At 42.5% G+C, this 17162-nt stretch overlaps 1 protein-coding gene across 1 annotated transcript in view; it reads right to left on the bottom strand.

Annotated features, from left to right (window-relative positions):
* LOC132393770 (kelch-like protein 1) overlaps window positions 1–17162 on the bottom strand; it is a 220464-nt gene that overhangs the window by 52382 nt on the left and 150920 nt on the right. The gene's annotated exons all lie outside the window — the stretch shown is intronic.

Genomic DNA, 17162 nt, shown 5'->3' with positions numbered 1-17162 from the left:
AAACAACTGAAAAGATTTTAACTTCCCACTAACTCACAACTCCAGATAATGCTGTCAACACTTCAATGATATTCAATGCTCTAAATGACCATATCCTTCAGAAATATTTTCAAAATTATTAAGTTAAAATCAAAATTATTTTATGATCCTTATAGTTTGGTATTTCACTGAAGGTCATGGTACTTCCTTTAAGTGCCCTGACTGAAAATTTACCCCTCCTTTAATATCACAATAGAATAATCAGGTCCTTGTCACATTGCCATTTGACAAAATTGTGTGCCCCATATTACAAGAGTAACTCCTCTCAAAAAAGATTTGCTTGACTGATCACCCACATAGGACAGTGGGTGAGGCATTGGTGTAAAGTGACCAAGGACCTACTAAGAAATACCAACAGTTAACCATAGAACTGCCATCACTATCTCTAAAGCAGCTGGTAATTCCAAGGAACTATAGAAGAACATGTCTTACTTATTTTGTACTTGAGCACATATTGTGGCGAGCATTTGGCTCATGTTGACAAATAAGAAAAGCTCGTCAGACCGGGCACTATAACCCAGGGAGAGAACCCACTTAGTCACATGCGGACGGGGGAGGTGATGATCACACACCCTGGTTACAGTCAGGGTGACCCACATACACACATGTGAATAATTGTATAGCCGAAGCTAAAATGTTACAAAAAATGAACTTGAATATCTCACCATAATCCCACAAAAGCATTTTAACACAATAACAATAAATAGCACTGGTCATTAGTTATGTTGGAGGAGGCTATCAACCACGTCACTCTTTAGGCAACACACTGGCCCCACCTGAAGGCTCAACCATCCCTGGCAACCCCAGAGTTCACAATAAAGTTCAAGAGTCACAGTGGTAGTCGTCGCTGCCACCTGTGGTGCTGGGGGGAGGCTCTGGTGACCCCCAAGGAAGGCACTGTTTGGTGAAGCAAGAGGTAAGGCACCTGGACTGTCACGTTCTTCCTTCAGTCTCACTGGGTCAGTGGTGGCCAAGGGCTGATATGGTGCCAGCCCTTCCTGCAGCAGCGCGAATGCCTTCTGCCGATCAGGCAGCTGCACCCGGTGTACCAGATCGGAGATGCGATTGAGAACCTCTCCCTTCAAATGGCGCCTGGGAGGGGCAGTAGACCCATACTTGTGCCCTGTAGCATATACTGCTGCATTGGTGCCCTAGACAGGTGGTTTGGTCCCTTCTGAGGTGTGCAAGCATCGTGGCAGTGCACAAACAGCTCCACGTCCGACCTCCTCTATAGCTTTTAATGGAGATCACAGCATTTCTGTCTGCCTGAAAAGAGATTAGTTTCATAACTTGCTCAATGATAACTTTGTCTTATCAGGAAATTATGTCACAATACACTCATTCTTTCAACCAAGATGTTAATGTAGACGATGAATATTTGAATCATCACCTGACCCATGTGGCAGACTACTAATTACTGATGCCAATCAAAATATGATCCAATTTTTCTAGTTAGCCAACCCTTGTATCTATGCTAATATATTACCTTCATCATCTGTTGGGGTGTAGATTGACAGAAGTAGAAGATCCTCATTGATCTATTGTCCTCTTAAGGATGGAGCATAATCTAGAGTCTATAATTTTATAAAATTTTAATTATTAAACTAATTGTATGGTTCTTAAATTAGATTCATGAACTCAGTGGTGCCTGTAACCTATTAAAGCAGCCACTGAGTGTATGTCGTGGTCTTCTACCTCAAGGTTCGATGTGTTGTGCGCCCAGGCCAGTACAAGAATTTGTGCGGGCTTGCCCAACGTCTCTGTGAGCCCAACGTGACCAGCCCCCAACAGCCTGTGCACCGACCACAGCACCATGGTGTGGCACCCCCGGGGGACCAGCAGCTGCAGGATATGTCTGCCACAGCCGGAATGACAAACTCCCCTGAGTATAGGGCCTTGGCCTCTGAATCCAGGGCGGAGACCACTGTCCGCCAGCCCCTCACCCCAGACCAGCACAGGATTGCTCACCAGCTCGTGGTCCATGGTGGGGAGGTCTACTTTTCAGCCACTCATCACCTGAAGCGCTGCCACCACCACTGCTTGCCCCGGTTCCACTGTGCTGCGTTGGGCTGCTACAGGATCTGCTGTGGTTGGCCACTGTGAGACCAGTGGTGGTTGTTGCGGCCCCCACCAGGTCCACTTTCTGGATCTACCCCGCTGGAGAGCCGAGGTAGAGCGTTGCCCCTGGAGCATCCACGTGGGCCCACCAGCAGGCCAGATGGTCCAGACCAACGATGCAGGAGCCCTGGGTTTCAGCTAGCGACACCTCGTGCTCTACTGTGTTTTTACCAAACGCGATGCTCAGACACCACTTCCCTCTCATCATCGCACAGTCGCCGGCGACCGTAGCCAGCTGGGCTGCCAGCGTTCTCCACTTGGGCAGGGATAGCTGCTGTGTGTTGTGCAGGGCACCCAGACAGATGAAGGTGATGGTTGTCCATGGGTCCACCAATGCACAACATCTGATGCTCTCCATCACGCAGTCCATGTATAAGCCTTGCTCTTCACCCAGACGGCCCATCTGGAGAGGGATTCTGTCAGAGGTCGTTGGGCGGCGCCGCTTGCTCTGTGCTTCCTGATGGCTATGCTGGGCTGGGGCGTGGCACTGATGTGGGGTAGTCTCGGGCCTCATGGCCTGCGTGCCACACTAGTAGCAGAGATTACTCCGTAGCATGTGGCAGGGACAAGGTGACATTTGTCGGACCTGTTACATGGGCTCCTCCTCGTCAGTTGTCTCCTCTGTCTCGGTGACACAAGCCCAGGCTGATGGCATGCGGGGCAACACTGTAGTGCCTTGGGGGGGTTGCTAACATTTCTTAGGCACCTCAACTAGTATTGATGGTGATTACAGGTGAGCCTGCTGCCGGAAACCCTCCGGTGCCAGTGCCTTTACAAAGAAGTGGAGGGCAAACTCTTCCTGGGCCGCGATAGGGAACTTGGGGTAGCCATGCTGAGCACAGTGGTGGAGATTTGCTGCAAATGCCCCCAGACTTTCTCCTACATGATGCTGCCTGCTGCCCAGTTTTTCCCTCATTGTTTCCTCCAATGTCTCAGTGGGGCTTCACTTGTTTTGCCATGTGTCAAGTTTGACGTGCACCAGACAGCTGGCACTATTGTATCTGGGAAGATCAAAGTCGACCTCATAATGTGAATTGCTGAGGCCTGTTGGTCTTTCTCTTGCTCCAGCGGTACCTGTCATGTTGCTCGTTCTTCCATGGCTGCGGTGCCTTGGGTTCCCCGACATGGGCCACAAAGGAGGTAGGTGATGAGCTCCGCAGTGTTCCCAAGTTTGGGAGCCTGGTTACGCTCGCCCTGTCGGGATTCCCTGGAAAGACACAGTGCTCAGTTTCTTAACTTATTCCCTGGGTCTCAGGTCGTGCTATCCGATATCATAGCTATTGTCATTGTCAATTTCTAATCCCACTCCTGACACAAATGTGGTGAACGTTTGATCCATGATGACGGACGAGAGAAGCTCGTTTAGCTTAGCTGCCAGTTTTAGTGCGATAAATGCCGATACAGAGCAGGCTCTATGACCAAGGGAGGGAACCCACTCAGTCACATACCGGTGGGGGAAGTGACGATCACTCACCCCGGTTACAGTCAGGGTGACCCACAAACCCACATGCATAACCCAAACTAAAATGTAACAATAAAAGAACTTGAACATCCCACCATAATCTCATGAAAGCATTTTAACACAAGAACAATAAATGGCGCTGATCAATAATAATGCTGGGGCGGGCTGTCGACCATGCTCCCCAGGAGCACCACGATATTTAAGGATTTGTTATTTCATTTTTAAGCTAATCAAATCCTGGAAATAGTTGGGGGCTGATTAAATGGCCAATACTCCCTCCCATAGAAGCAGCTTCAGCACAGAAACTGTTCTTCATCCCATCAAGTCCAGGTCAACTATCAATCAACCACTTACACTAATGGTACATTAATCCCAGATTTTAATTGTCCCCGCATTCCTATCAATTGCCTCCAGATTCTCTCGTACATCTATATACACTCAAGCAATGTATGGTGGAGAATTAATCTATCAGTCCCACATAGTTTGGGATGTGGTTGGAAAACTAGCTCCCGGAGGAATCCTAAACAGTCACAAGGTGAAAGTACAAATTCTATTCATAGGCAAGTCTCACTTCACACAATCTTTATTACACCATTACAAGCTGTATTTTGTTTCAGCTTGAAAAGCTTATTGTAAGCCCAAATGCAGACACAGAGTCGCAAACACGTTACTGAATAAGTCCAACTTCAACACAACTTCTTCTAAGTATAAATTCTCTACTGTGCTGGAACAAGAGTCGCCGATGTAAAGGGTTATTGCAGCTTGCTAAACGCCAAATGTTCCTAAGTGCTTTTTCCCCATTGCATGCTTATACATCACATTTTGAATCAATAGACCAATAACATAGCCAACAAGCTTTCCTAAAAAGACTATTGTAATGATTTTCCATCAGAGCTGCAAAGCAGTGATGAATGGATTGCTGAGCAAATAAAAAGCCTGACTATTGATGAGTGGAATGCCTATTAATAATGTGCAAATAGCCAACTATTAAACCACATTCAAAAATTAGTTCAATTGAACAGATTTTCTAAAAAACCTGAATATGGTGTTTAATTAAATTACTCATTTAATTAATTCTCATGATAGTCAACGGTAAAAGGTTACAAAATAAATAACAAAATAGGCCAAGCCTCTGTCAGACTATATTTAACAAGTATTTACGGTCATCATAGGTCTATCAGCACAATCTGTTTATGGCAGGTGCGATCTCATTGGCTCCCCCGTGCAGCTTTGGATCAACACAAATCCCTATGTCAGGATGCTGTTTATTTACCACAGCTCAGTCTTTAACCCTATCCTTGCCACAGTTCTGATCAAAAAGCTCTAGAACCTGGGCCTCTCTACTTCCCTGTGCAATTGGATTCTTGACTTTCTAACCGGAAGACCACAATCTGTGCGGATTGGAAATAACACCTCCACCTCACTAGCAATCAACACTGGCACACTTCAGGCTGCATCCTCAGCCCACTGCTCGACTCTCTCTACACCCATGACTGTGTGGCTAGGCTCAGATCAAATGCCATGTACAAATTTGCTGATGATACAACCATTGCTAGCAGAACCTCAGATGGAGATGAGAGGGCGTACAGGATCGAGATATACTAGCTAGGTGAGTGGTGTCACAGGAACAAGCTTGCACTCAATGTCAGTAATACCAAATAACTTACTGTGAACTTCAGAAAGGGCAAAACGACGGAACACACATTAGGGATCAGAAGTGTAGAGAGTGATCAATTTCAAGTTTTTGGATGGTCAATATCTCTAAGGAACTAACCTGGACACAACATATCAATGCAGCTACAAAGAAGGCAAGACAGTGGCTATATTTCACTGAGAGTTTGAGGAAAGTCGGTATGTCATCTAAAACAATCTCAAACTTCCTCCGATGTACGGCGGAGAGCTTTCTAACTAGCTACATCACCATCAGGTATGGGGGGGGGGGGGGGCACTGCTACTGCACAGGATTGAAGTGAGCTGCAGACAGCTGTAAAATTCATCATCTCCATCATGAGCATCCAAGACATCTTCAAGGAGCAGTGGCTCAAAAAGGCAGCGACCATCAATAAGGAGCCCCACCACTCAGGATAAGCCCTCTTCTCATTGTTACCATTAGGAAGAAGGTACAGGAGACTGAAAGCGCACACAAACACTATTCATGAACAGCTTCTTCCCCTCTGCCATCCAATTTCTGAATAGACATTGAACCCATCAACACTACCTCACCACTTATTTTTTTTTTACACACTTAATCAATCTAACTATTGGATATATTCTTATTATAATTCACAGTACTTTTTTTTCTCTATATTATCTTCTATTGCATTGTATTGCTACCAGAAAGTTTACAAATTTCACAACATTTGCTGGTGATATTAAACCTGACTCTCATTCTGGAGATGTAATTTTCCTCATTTTGGTCCAGTTGTATATTTATTTATTTACTGAGATACAGTGCAGAGTAGGTCCCTCTGGACTTTCGAGCCAAGCCACCCAACAATCCCCCAATTTAACCCTAGCCTAATCATGGGACAATTTACAATGACCTATCAACCTACCGACTTTGGACTGTGGGAGGAAACTGGAGCACCCAGAGGAAACCCACATGCCTACGGGGAGAACATACAACTTTTTACAGTCGGTGGTGGGAAAGAACCCAGGTCACCGGTACTTTAATGCATTATGCTAGCCACTACATACTGTGTCACCCAAATGTGGGTGGAAAGACTATCTTAAGTATTCTCAGCTGCACTGGTGCAGCTAAACATGTCATATTCTGACTGGTCAACCTATAACTCAGTGGTTCGAGTCTATTATTCCAATTTCAGTTACATTTCACTCTCCCACCAGTCCAACCAGGATCTCTATCCCTCTGCATTTACATTCTATGTATTGGTCATTAAAGGAAATGGTCTAAAGGCTTGCTTACAAAGTAATGAGGTGCAAGTTGCCCGCAATTGTTTATTAAGTGGGTTGATGAATAGGCAATAGAAAATATTTAAAGTCCATATAGATGAAATAAAACTATTATGTATTTCCGTTAAGCTCAAAAATGAGTCAGGAAAGATATCAGCTCACAAGAAAAAAAAGTTAGAGATAATATTAGATCTAAAGAGAAGACATAAAAAATGCCAAAAAAGACAGCAGGCTTGGAAGCAATTTACAATTCAGCAAAAGAGGCAAAATGATTAAAGAGGGGAAGATGGAGAATGGGAATGAACTTGAAAGGAACATTAAAACTGACTGTAAAAGCTACTATAGTACAGTATATAACAAAAGATTAATGAAGACACTGCAATCAAAAGAAGGGCATTCATAGAGAAGATATTAAGTTAGACATCTAACCTAATTATAACTGTGTGATGTTTTGAAATTGTACTTTATCACTGCAAATGTAACCCTATTTTTGATTGTGTAATGCAACAAATTTGCGGCTGTCATGGATATGATATATTAAAAAAACCTCTACTCCATCAGTTGCTATGGTTACATGCACTGTGACCTGACTGCTGCAGACTCCCTTCTTAAAATGCCACTGCCTCTGTGGTGAAGATACTCTCGCCATGATATGAGATAGAGAGCTCCATGGTGATGGAAAGTTTGGTAAGGAATCTGGAAAGTGAAGATTTACCAAGATACAAAATCTATCATAATGCAGAGGTTGCTGATGTGACAAGCTGCTGTTCGTCACCCAGCTTCTTGCTGATGGAAAACATAGCAAATTAGTAGAGCAACACACACAAAATGCTGGTGGAACGCAGCAGGCCTGGCAGCATCTATAGGGAGAAGCGCTGTCGACATTTCGGGCCGAGACCCAGACCCACTATTACAGCAAATTAGTAGAGGAGGGGTAAATTGTAAGGAGTCTGGATATTCTCTCTGTGATTCTGGGGGTAAATATAGCAACTTAGTAGAGGAGTGGTAGACCATAAGGAGTTTGTATATTTTCTCGGTGACTCTGAGGGTTTCTTCTTAGTGCTCCAGGTTCCTCCCACAATCCAAAGTGATGTACAGTTAGGGTTAGTGAGTTCAGGGCATGCTAGGTTGACACCAGAAGTGTGGCAAGACTTGTAGACTGCTCCCAACACAATCCTCATGCATTTGATCTGATGCAAATGACGCATTTCATTACATGTTTCAATGTTTTTAAGTACTTTAAAGTTAAAAGTTCAAAGTAAGTTTTTTTATCAAAGTATATCTAAGTCATCATATACAATGGTGAGATTCATTTTCTTGTGGGCGTACTCAATAAATTCAACAACCATTATAGAATCAATGAAAAACTGAACCAACTTGGTTGACAATCTGTGCAAAAGACAACAAATGTGAATCCAAAAAGAAAGAAAATAAAAATAAATAAATAAATATATCTTAATTGCATGTAATACACTCATTGGCCACTTTATTAGGTAGCCCCTGTACACAATAAAGCAGCTACTGAGAATATATTTCTGGTCTTCTGCTGTTGCAGCTCATCTGCTTAAAGGTTTGACCTGTTGGCTTTTCAGAGATGCTCTACTGCATATCACTGTTATAATGCATGATAATTTGAGTTACTGTTGCCTTCCTGTCAATTTGAACCAGTATGGCCATTTTGCTCAGACCTCTCTCATGAACACTTTTCTCCTTTTTGTTCCATGCACCATTCTCTGTAAACTCTAGAGACTGTTGTGGGTGAAAATCCCAGGAGATCAGCAGTTTCTGAGATACTCAAAGCAACCATCAACTATCATTCTACAGTCAAATTCAATTCAATCATATTTCCTCCCCTTTGTCCTGAACAATAACTGAACCTCTTGACAATGTTTGCATACTTCTATTCATTAACATGCTGTGTATGATTGGCTGATTAGATACTTGCATTAGCAAAATGCAGGTGTAAAGGTGTATTTAATAAAGTGGTCACTGAATGTACATCTGCTGACCAAAGGAACATGCTGAGCAGCCTTAAAGTCTGATTTTCCATTTCTATGAATTCTAACCCTCCCGCACTCTTGCCCCATTCTGTAGTTCAAAACTCCTCCCTAGTCTTCTTTCTAGTCCGTAAGACCAGAAGACATAGGAGAAGAATTAGGCCATTCAGCCCATTGAGTCTGCTCCACCATTTCATCATGGCTGATCTCGGACCACACCCAACCCCATACACCTGCCTTATCACCTCATCCTTTGATACCCTGACAGATCAGGAAGTTATCAACTTCTGCCTTGCATATAGCCATGGACTTGGCCTCCACCATAGTCTGTGACAGAGCATTCCTCAGATTCACTACTCTGTGGCTTAAAAAAAATCCTCCTTACCTCTGTTCTAAAAAGTCACACTTTAATTTTGAGGCTGTGCCCTCTAGTTCTGGATACCCCCCTGTAGGCAACATACTCTCCACTTCAACCCATTGTTTCAGTTCGTTCCTGCCCCACTGAACTCATATCTGCATACCTCGACTACATTCAGACCCTTCCCACCTCCACCTGTGACACCTCATATGCTCTCGATCTTTTCAAGGATTTCAGATTCCCTGGCCTCCATCATCTTATTTTTACTATGGATGTCCAGTCACTATACACCTCCATTACCCACCAGGAAGACCTCAAAGCTCTCCATTTCTTTCTGGATACCGGACCCATCCAGTTCCCCTCCACCAACACTCTGCTCCGCCTCGTGGAACTTGTCCTCACTCTAAATAATTTTTCCTTTGGGGGCCTCCCACTTTCTTCATACAAAAGGGGTAACCATGGGCACTCACATGGGTCCCAGCTATGCCTGCCTGTTTGTTGGCTATGTGGAACAGTCTACGTTGCAAGCCTAAACTGGTGACTGTTCCATACTTTTCCTATGCTACATAAACAACTGCACTGGTGCGGAAATCATCGATTTCAACAACTTTGCTTCCAACAACCACCCTGCCATCATATTCACCTGGTATATTTCCGACACTTCCCTTCATTTTCTCAATCTCACTGTTTCTATCTCTGGAGACAACTTATCCACCAATATCCATTATAAACCAACAGACCCTCACAGCTACCGACACTATACCTTGTCCCACTCTGCTACTTGTAAAAACCTCTTCTCTCAATTCCTTCATCTCCGCTCCATCTGTTCTCAGGATGAGGCTTTTCATTCTAGAACAAAGGAGATGTCCCCTTTTTCAAAAAAAAAAGGCGCTTCCCTTCTTTCACCATCAATGCTGCTCTCAACCACATCTTTTCCATTTCATGCACACCTGCTCTTACCCCATCCTCTCAACACACTACCAGGGATAGGGTTCCTCTTGACCTTACCTAACACCACACCAGCCTCTGAGTCCAGCACATAATTCTCTGAAACCTCCACTACCTCCAACTGGATCCCACCACCAAATGCATCTTTCCCTCCCCACCCCCAACTACCTGCTTTGCACAAGGATCTCTCCCTACGCGACCCTCTTGTCCATTTGTCCCTCCACTCCGATCTCCCTCCTGGCACTTATGCTTGCAAATGGAACAAGTGCTACACCTACCCCACACCTCCTCCCTCACTAGCATTCAGGGGCCCAAACAGACCTTCCAGGTGAGATGTCACTTCACCTGTGAGTTGGTTGGTGTCACATAATATGTTCGGTGCTCCCAGTGTGGCCTCTTGTAAGACACAATGTCAGTTGGGAGACTGTATCACCGAACACCTATGCTCCAACTGCCAGAACAAGCAGGATTTCCCAATAGTCAATCATTTTAATTCCACTTCCTATTCCTATTCTGATATGTTCATCCACGGCCTCCTCCACTGTCAGGATAAGGCTACACTTAAGTTGGAGAAACAACACTTTATATTCCATTTGGGTAGCCTCTAATTTGATGGCATGAACATTGATTTCTCAGTCTTCCAGTAATGCCTCCACCATTTCTCATCCCCTTTTCCCTCACTCATCTTATCTCCTTGCCCACCTATTGCCTCTCTCTGGTGCTCCTTGCCCCCCCCCCCCTGTTTTTCTTTCTTTCATGGCCTTCTGTCTCTTTCACCAATCAGCTTCCTAGCTGTTTGCTAAAACCCTCCCCCCTCCAAGTTTCAGCTATCATCTGGTGTTTCTCTCTCCCGCCCCCCCCCCCCCAACCTTTTAAATCTACTCCTCAGCATTTTTCTCCAGTCCTGCCGAAGGGTTTAGGCCTGAAACGTAGACTGTACTTTTCTCCATAGATGCAGCCTAGCCTGCAGAGTTCCTCCAGCATTTTGTCTGTGTTTCTACACATCAACTCTATCTAGCCCTTTCAACATTCGGTAGGTTTCAATAAGATTCCCCCACATTCTTCTAAATTCCAGTGAGTACAGGCCCAAAGCTGCCAAATGCTCCTCAAATGTAAACCCCTTCATTCCCAGAATCATCCTTGTGAATGTCCTCCGGACTTTCTCTAATGACAGCATATCCTTACAGAGATATGGGGCCCAAAACTACTGACAATACATTAAGTGCGACCTGCCTAGTGTCTTATAAAGGCTCAGCATTATCTCCTTGCTTTTATATTCTATTCCCCTTGAAATAAATGCCAACATTGCATTTACTTTCTGTGCCATAGACTCAACCTGTAAGTTAATCTTCTGGGAGTCTTGGATGAGAATTCCACCTTTAGATATTAGTCCACACTTAGTCCATGTTACCAAAATGTATTATCATACATTTCACAATACTGCACTCCATCTGCCACTTTTTTGCCCTACTTCCCATTATATACCTATAACATGGCTGACCTTATCATGCCTTCAAGCCCATTTTTTTCATACGCCAAGAGCTAAACTGTCAGGTTGAAACATATTTAATGGCACAGCCTGTGAACCTCTCTTGGGTGGAGAATCAGAATGCTTCTCAAAGAAACCTATAACCCAATGGTATGAATGTTGAATTCTCCAATTTCAGGGATCACACATTCCCTCTTGTCCTTACTCCCTCCTCATTCATCCAGGTCCTGCCACACAGGACTCTAATCCAACACCCTCTTCTGATGGGAACATATGCAGGCCAGAGGCCAACAAGCTGTCTGCTGGAGGAACTCAGTGGGCTGATTAGGTGGTTGTTAAGGGAAGGACCGCTAATGTTTTGGGTTTAAACTACATCCCAATACCCCACCTGCTTCTACTTTGCAGTTTATATTAAGCATAATGAATACCTCATTAAATTTATTATTTCAGATAAATACTGTTTCATTTTTCTCATGTTCTCATTTTATAGACACCATTTGACCTTTCAAGTCCATGATGACACTGAGAGCCATCAATCCCAACCTCCACATACATCCCTGTAGCATACTCTCTTCCACATTCTAATTAAATCCACCCTGATTCTCTTACCATATACCTACAAAAAACACCTACATCTTCATGATCTTCTGGAGGAAACCAAAGCATTCAAAGGAAACACACTCAATAACGGAGTTCAATCTCCATATAGACAGCAGTGAAGGCCAGTATTGAACCTGAGTCACGGAAAGCTGCAAGACAGTTGCACTATCTGCTGTATCACTCTACCAATCAAAGATAGGCCAGAACTCCATCTATAAGTTTTTTTCTGCTCCAATGTTCTCAGGTCCAGGACTCTGTCAGTATTACATGATAATATTGTATTTGTGCAACCTGTTTTTAAACACCGATGCTTTCATTGGTGTGGAAAAAGTTAAAAGTATGTTGCCAGGACTCGGGTGACTGATTTATAAGGAGAGATTGGGCAGGCTAGGATTTTATTCTTTGAAGTGCAGGAGACTGAGAAAGAGGCTTGTAGTGATGAAGAGCATAGATAGGGTGACTGTATACAGGCTTTTTCTCAAGAAAAGTGAATCAAAAACTAGAGACCATAGTGAAAGAGTAATGTTTTAAGTGCAACCTGAGGGACAACTTCCTCATGTAGAAGGTGGTGTAGAGAGAACAAGCTGCCAGTACAGATTTTGAACGAGGTACAGTAACAGCATTTGAAAATCATTTGTTTATGTATATGGATAGCAAAGACTTAAAGCAATATGGACCAAGTGGGTGGGAATGAGACTGGGCGTAGATGGGCATCTTGGTCAGAGAGAGTGAGTTGGGCTGAAGGGCTCGCTTCCAATATTGCTCAATGCATGTGATGGAAAACTGCCTCATAGGGATGACTGGTTTGTATAGTAACAATGTGTGGTGCATTGCTGTTGAATCTGGTTTTCACAGCTTCATTTGTTCCACTTAATTCTGAGCTGTTTTTCCAATACCTTAACTGATAGTGTAAATTTGCTTTGACATTTTATTGTTATGCTGCTAAATTGGAAAGATTTGCTTCCTGTCCTTAATGTACCAATCTATTATTTGCCTATCTATGCTATAATATATGAATATCTGTATGATACCTATAAATTAAAGCACTGTTCATGGTTGATTGAATAGCTCTCAGAGCTCCTATATCATGTGAAATTAATTACATACACTGCACTTTGCTTGGTTTGTGAAATTGTTTCTCTTCTGTACAGTGATGTAAGTGTATGAAAACCAGCTTTATTCTTTTTCAGTTTTTTTGTGTGATGCAGAGTGTTTTAATTAGTTCCTCTAGAGAAATCAAAAATGAAAAGTACTTTCCAAGTTTTTGTGAAGATTAGCGTGTAGTCTGACCTCATACACCATGGGTAAAAATAGAATTTATGTTCCCCTGTAGTTGTGTCTTTTAATTGCGCTCTGCATCCTAATCTCTCTGCAGTCTGAAAATATCCGAGCTTGTAACTTTGAAAGGAACTCTAAATTCACTCACATTACTTCCTTCCTTCCATCTAGTCAGTCTTCATGGTGGGCTGCTTCATTAAAGCCAATAATATTATCAAGGAGACTTGTCACCCTGACAATTCACTTGTTTTCTCTTCTGTCTTCTGGGAGAATATACAGGAGCTTGAAAACCTGGATGGTCAGACTTAAGCACAGCTTCTTCCCCACTACTATCAGGTTTCTGAACCAGTCGCTGATTTCACATCCCCCTCCTGATGGTTCGTAGATTCTTAATTTTACCTCACTTGGTTATTCCCTTATTGTAATAATCTACTTCTTTTTGCACTACATCAGAATGTACTACAAGCTTTATACCATTTCGCTGTTTTGTTTTATTTAAATGTAAATTTATCAGTACATGTACTGTATGTGAACAAAGAATTCCCCCGCATCTTGATGTACAGTATATGGCAATCAGCTAATTTAAACCTTTCTTTCCCTTCTTTCAGTTACATCAACTATGAAGTAATTACTGTATATCCAACTACTCCTAACTGTGAGGAGCTCTTTCTACTTTAGCAATTATGACCATGTTTGTGAAGAATGATATCAACAGTTGCAGTAGCTTTAAGGAAGTAATTGAGACTGTCAATGTGAGGGACTAATAGAGAGCAATGAAACTGGAATTGTGTTAATTCACCACGGCTGTTGCCCCTAAGGGAAGAAACCCATCAAAGCTACAATGTTGTCACAAGCAATGAATTGCCTAATCAAAATGCCAAAGATATAGATGGTAAAGTCTATAAGAATTATTTATAGCTTCATTTTCCACATTTATTCTTTCAACAGACATAGGCAGTCATGCAAAGATACTGACATGTCTTTTGATGAATACTTTGATTGATCGCTCAAGCAAGATGGGCTAAATGGTGACAACTTTGCAGCTGTTGAGAGAGGGATGAAAATCCTTGAGAATTACTCTGAAGGCAAATTAGTCTTTTGTTGCAATTGATAACATATATCACAATGTAATACATCCCCAATGCCAGTTTGGTACAATTTTGCCAAAAGTGCAATTCTAATAAAGCTGTGCCTGTTTTGAGTCTCGAGTTTTATTTTTATAAACTCAAAGCAACTAATATTGTTTTTTTTAAAAAGTTCTAAGTTCAAAGTAAATGTTATTATCAAGGTACATATATGTCACCATATACAACCCTGAGATTTATTTGCCTGTGGGCATACTCAGCAAATCTATAGAATAGTAACCAAAGAAAGATCAAACAGAGTGTAGAAGACAACAAAGTGTGTAAATGCAAACATAAATAAATAGCAATTAGTAACAAGAACATGAGATAATGTGATAAAGTGTTCTTAAAGTGAAATCAATAGTTGTGGGAACATGAGTTGAGAGTTAGGGGGCAAAAGTTTAAGGGTAACACGAGGGGGAAATACCTTAACTCAGAGAGTGGTTGATGTGTGGAACGAGCTTCCAGTAGAAGTGGTAGAGGCAGGATCAGTATTGTCATTTAAAGTAAAATTGGATAGGTATTTGGACAGGAAAGGAATGGAGGATTCTGGACTGAGTGCAGGTTGGTGGGCCTAGGTGAAAGTAAGCGTTTGGCACGGACTAGAAGGGCTGAGATGGCCTGTTTCCTTGCTGTAATTGTTGTATGGTTATTTCAACAGATCGGCAAATGAGTGTAGTTATCCTCTATCAGTGGTACTGAAATCAATTTGGTCCTTTTTTAATAGGTTTGCTATTTCCATCCTTTACTGCTTTAATTTCCTCTTTCAATAACAAAGGCGCAAGCTGCCTTTCATTTTAAATGTTTTGTTGACAGTGAGAAATACAGTTCACAATGAAGAATGCTAGAAGCAAAACTGCTTTTACTTTCTATGCTTTATCTGTATTTCACTGGATAATAAACAAAGAACAAAAAAACTGTATTACTTTTATTCCTTGCTTTGTTACAACACCCAATGTACAGGTGTGACTAGAACCCCCCCAGGTTTGTCAGCGGAAATCAGGATTCAAGGCTGGGAATTGTTTTTTCTGTCTGGTTCAGTCTCAACAATGTTGTGTCTTTTATCTATTTTGTCATTGAAGCTGTAGCCTAGAGGGTTTCTTTAACCTGCTGACTAGGAAGAATAACTCTATCTGTTTTCAATCTTTACTTTTTACCCTGCAAGGCTTGCTCATTTTAGCAATTGAAGCCAACTGGCTCTCTGTAGGTACACATCTTATGGGTGAGTAAAATTAAAGAAACATCAGTAATGATGCAAGATACTTCACGGAGTCAAGAAACAAATTTGAGCATCCCGAATAATTATATTGCATAACTGATTACCAGTCATTTTTACCTTCTTCACTTCTGCTTATGGGACAACTAATGATGTGTTGCACTGATACGCCAGACTTTAGAATATAGATTGAACTCTTAACACTCTTTGATCTCTCTGTAGAATGTAAGAGATCCCAAGGCACAATTTAGCAGAAGGGTAGGAAAATTATCCCTGCTTTTCTGGGCTAATGTTAAGTCCTCCCATGTCACTATCACTAAAAATCAATAACCTATTGCTGAATGGGGCGGCTTGTTTTACACAAATTAGCTGATGAGTTCTTTCATTAGAAATTAACTTAATAGTGGATTCACAGTTTTGGCAAAATGATATACACTTGATGGCCACATAATTAAGTGTCTCCTGTAATTAATCAAGCGGCCACTGAGTACGTTCACGATTTTCTGCTGCTGTAGCCCCATCCACTTCAGGGTTCGGTGTGTGGTTCATTCAGCGATGCTTTTCTGCACACAGCAGTAGTGTAGAGGTTAGCACAAAGCTATCACTGCTCAGGATGTCAGGGTTTGGAGTTAAATTCTGACAAAGTCTGTAAGGAGTTTTTACATTCCTCTCAGTAAACACGCAGATTTTCATACATGTGGTCCAGTTTTTCCCCCACATTACAAAGAGGTACCAGTTAGTAAGCTAACTGGTCATTGTAAATTGTCCTGTGATTAGGCTAGGGCAGGGGTCGGCAACGTTTACCACTGAAAGAACCAATATGGACCCATTTCCCACAGAAAAGAAAACACTGGGAGCCACAAAACCCGTTTGACATTTAAAATGAAATAACACTGCATACAATGTTTTTTTTTGCCTTTATGCTATGTATAAACAAACTATAATGTGTTGCATTTATGAAATTGATGAACTCCTGCAGAGAAAACAAAATTACATTTCTGCATGCAACAAAAACATTTTGAACTCCGAAAAAAAGACGTTGGGTTGAAGGTTACTCCATCGTTAGCCTACCTTGGATCGAAGAATTAAAAGAAAGCGTGCACTGGCGGGTGTCAGGCATTGGCAGTGGTGATGTATATTAATAGCGATAAAAACACGTTGTAGGGGTGTGCTACACACAGCGCTAAAATAAAGACACTGCAGTCAAAGGTAACTTTATTCAAACTAAAAAGCCTTGCTTTAAAGCCTCCCTCAACCCGTCCCCGTGGGCGCGGATGCTCCAAAAGACACGTACTCACAAACCCCCGTAGGCTATCTCCCTTAGCCGGAACGGTGGCTAATTGTGAGCCGGTTTGGATGTGCCAGGAAATGGGGTCTCCACAACGTTTTTAGATTGTACAAGATCACCATAATCTTCAAATTTCGAATTACATTTCAAAAACTAACAAACCACGGGGAGCAGCAGCACAGAGATGAAAGAGCCACATGCGGCTCCGGAGCCGCGGGTTGCCGACCCCTGGGCTAGGGTTAAGTAAGTGTTTTGCTGGGCTTGTATGGCTTGTTGGGCTGAAAGGCCTGTTCTGCACTCTATCTCCAAATAAATATAAATAAAAGCTGGTG

The sequence above is a fragment of the Hypanus sabinus genome, chromosome 5 (genome assembly GCF_030144855.1).
Source record: "Hypanus sabinus isolate sHypSab1 chromosome 5, sHypSab1.hap1, whole genome shotgun sequence".
NCBI lineage: Eukaryota > Metazoa > Chordata > Chondrichthyes > Myliobatiformes > Dasyatidae > Hypanus > Hypanus sabinus.
The sequence above is the reverse complement of the archived record's forward strand: the minus strand, read 5'-3'. Positions and strand labels throughout refer to the sequence as shown.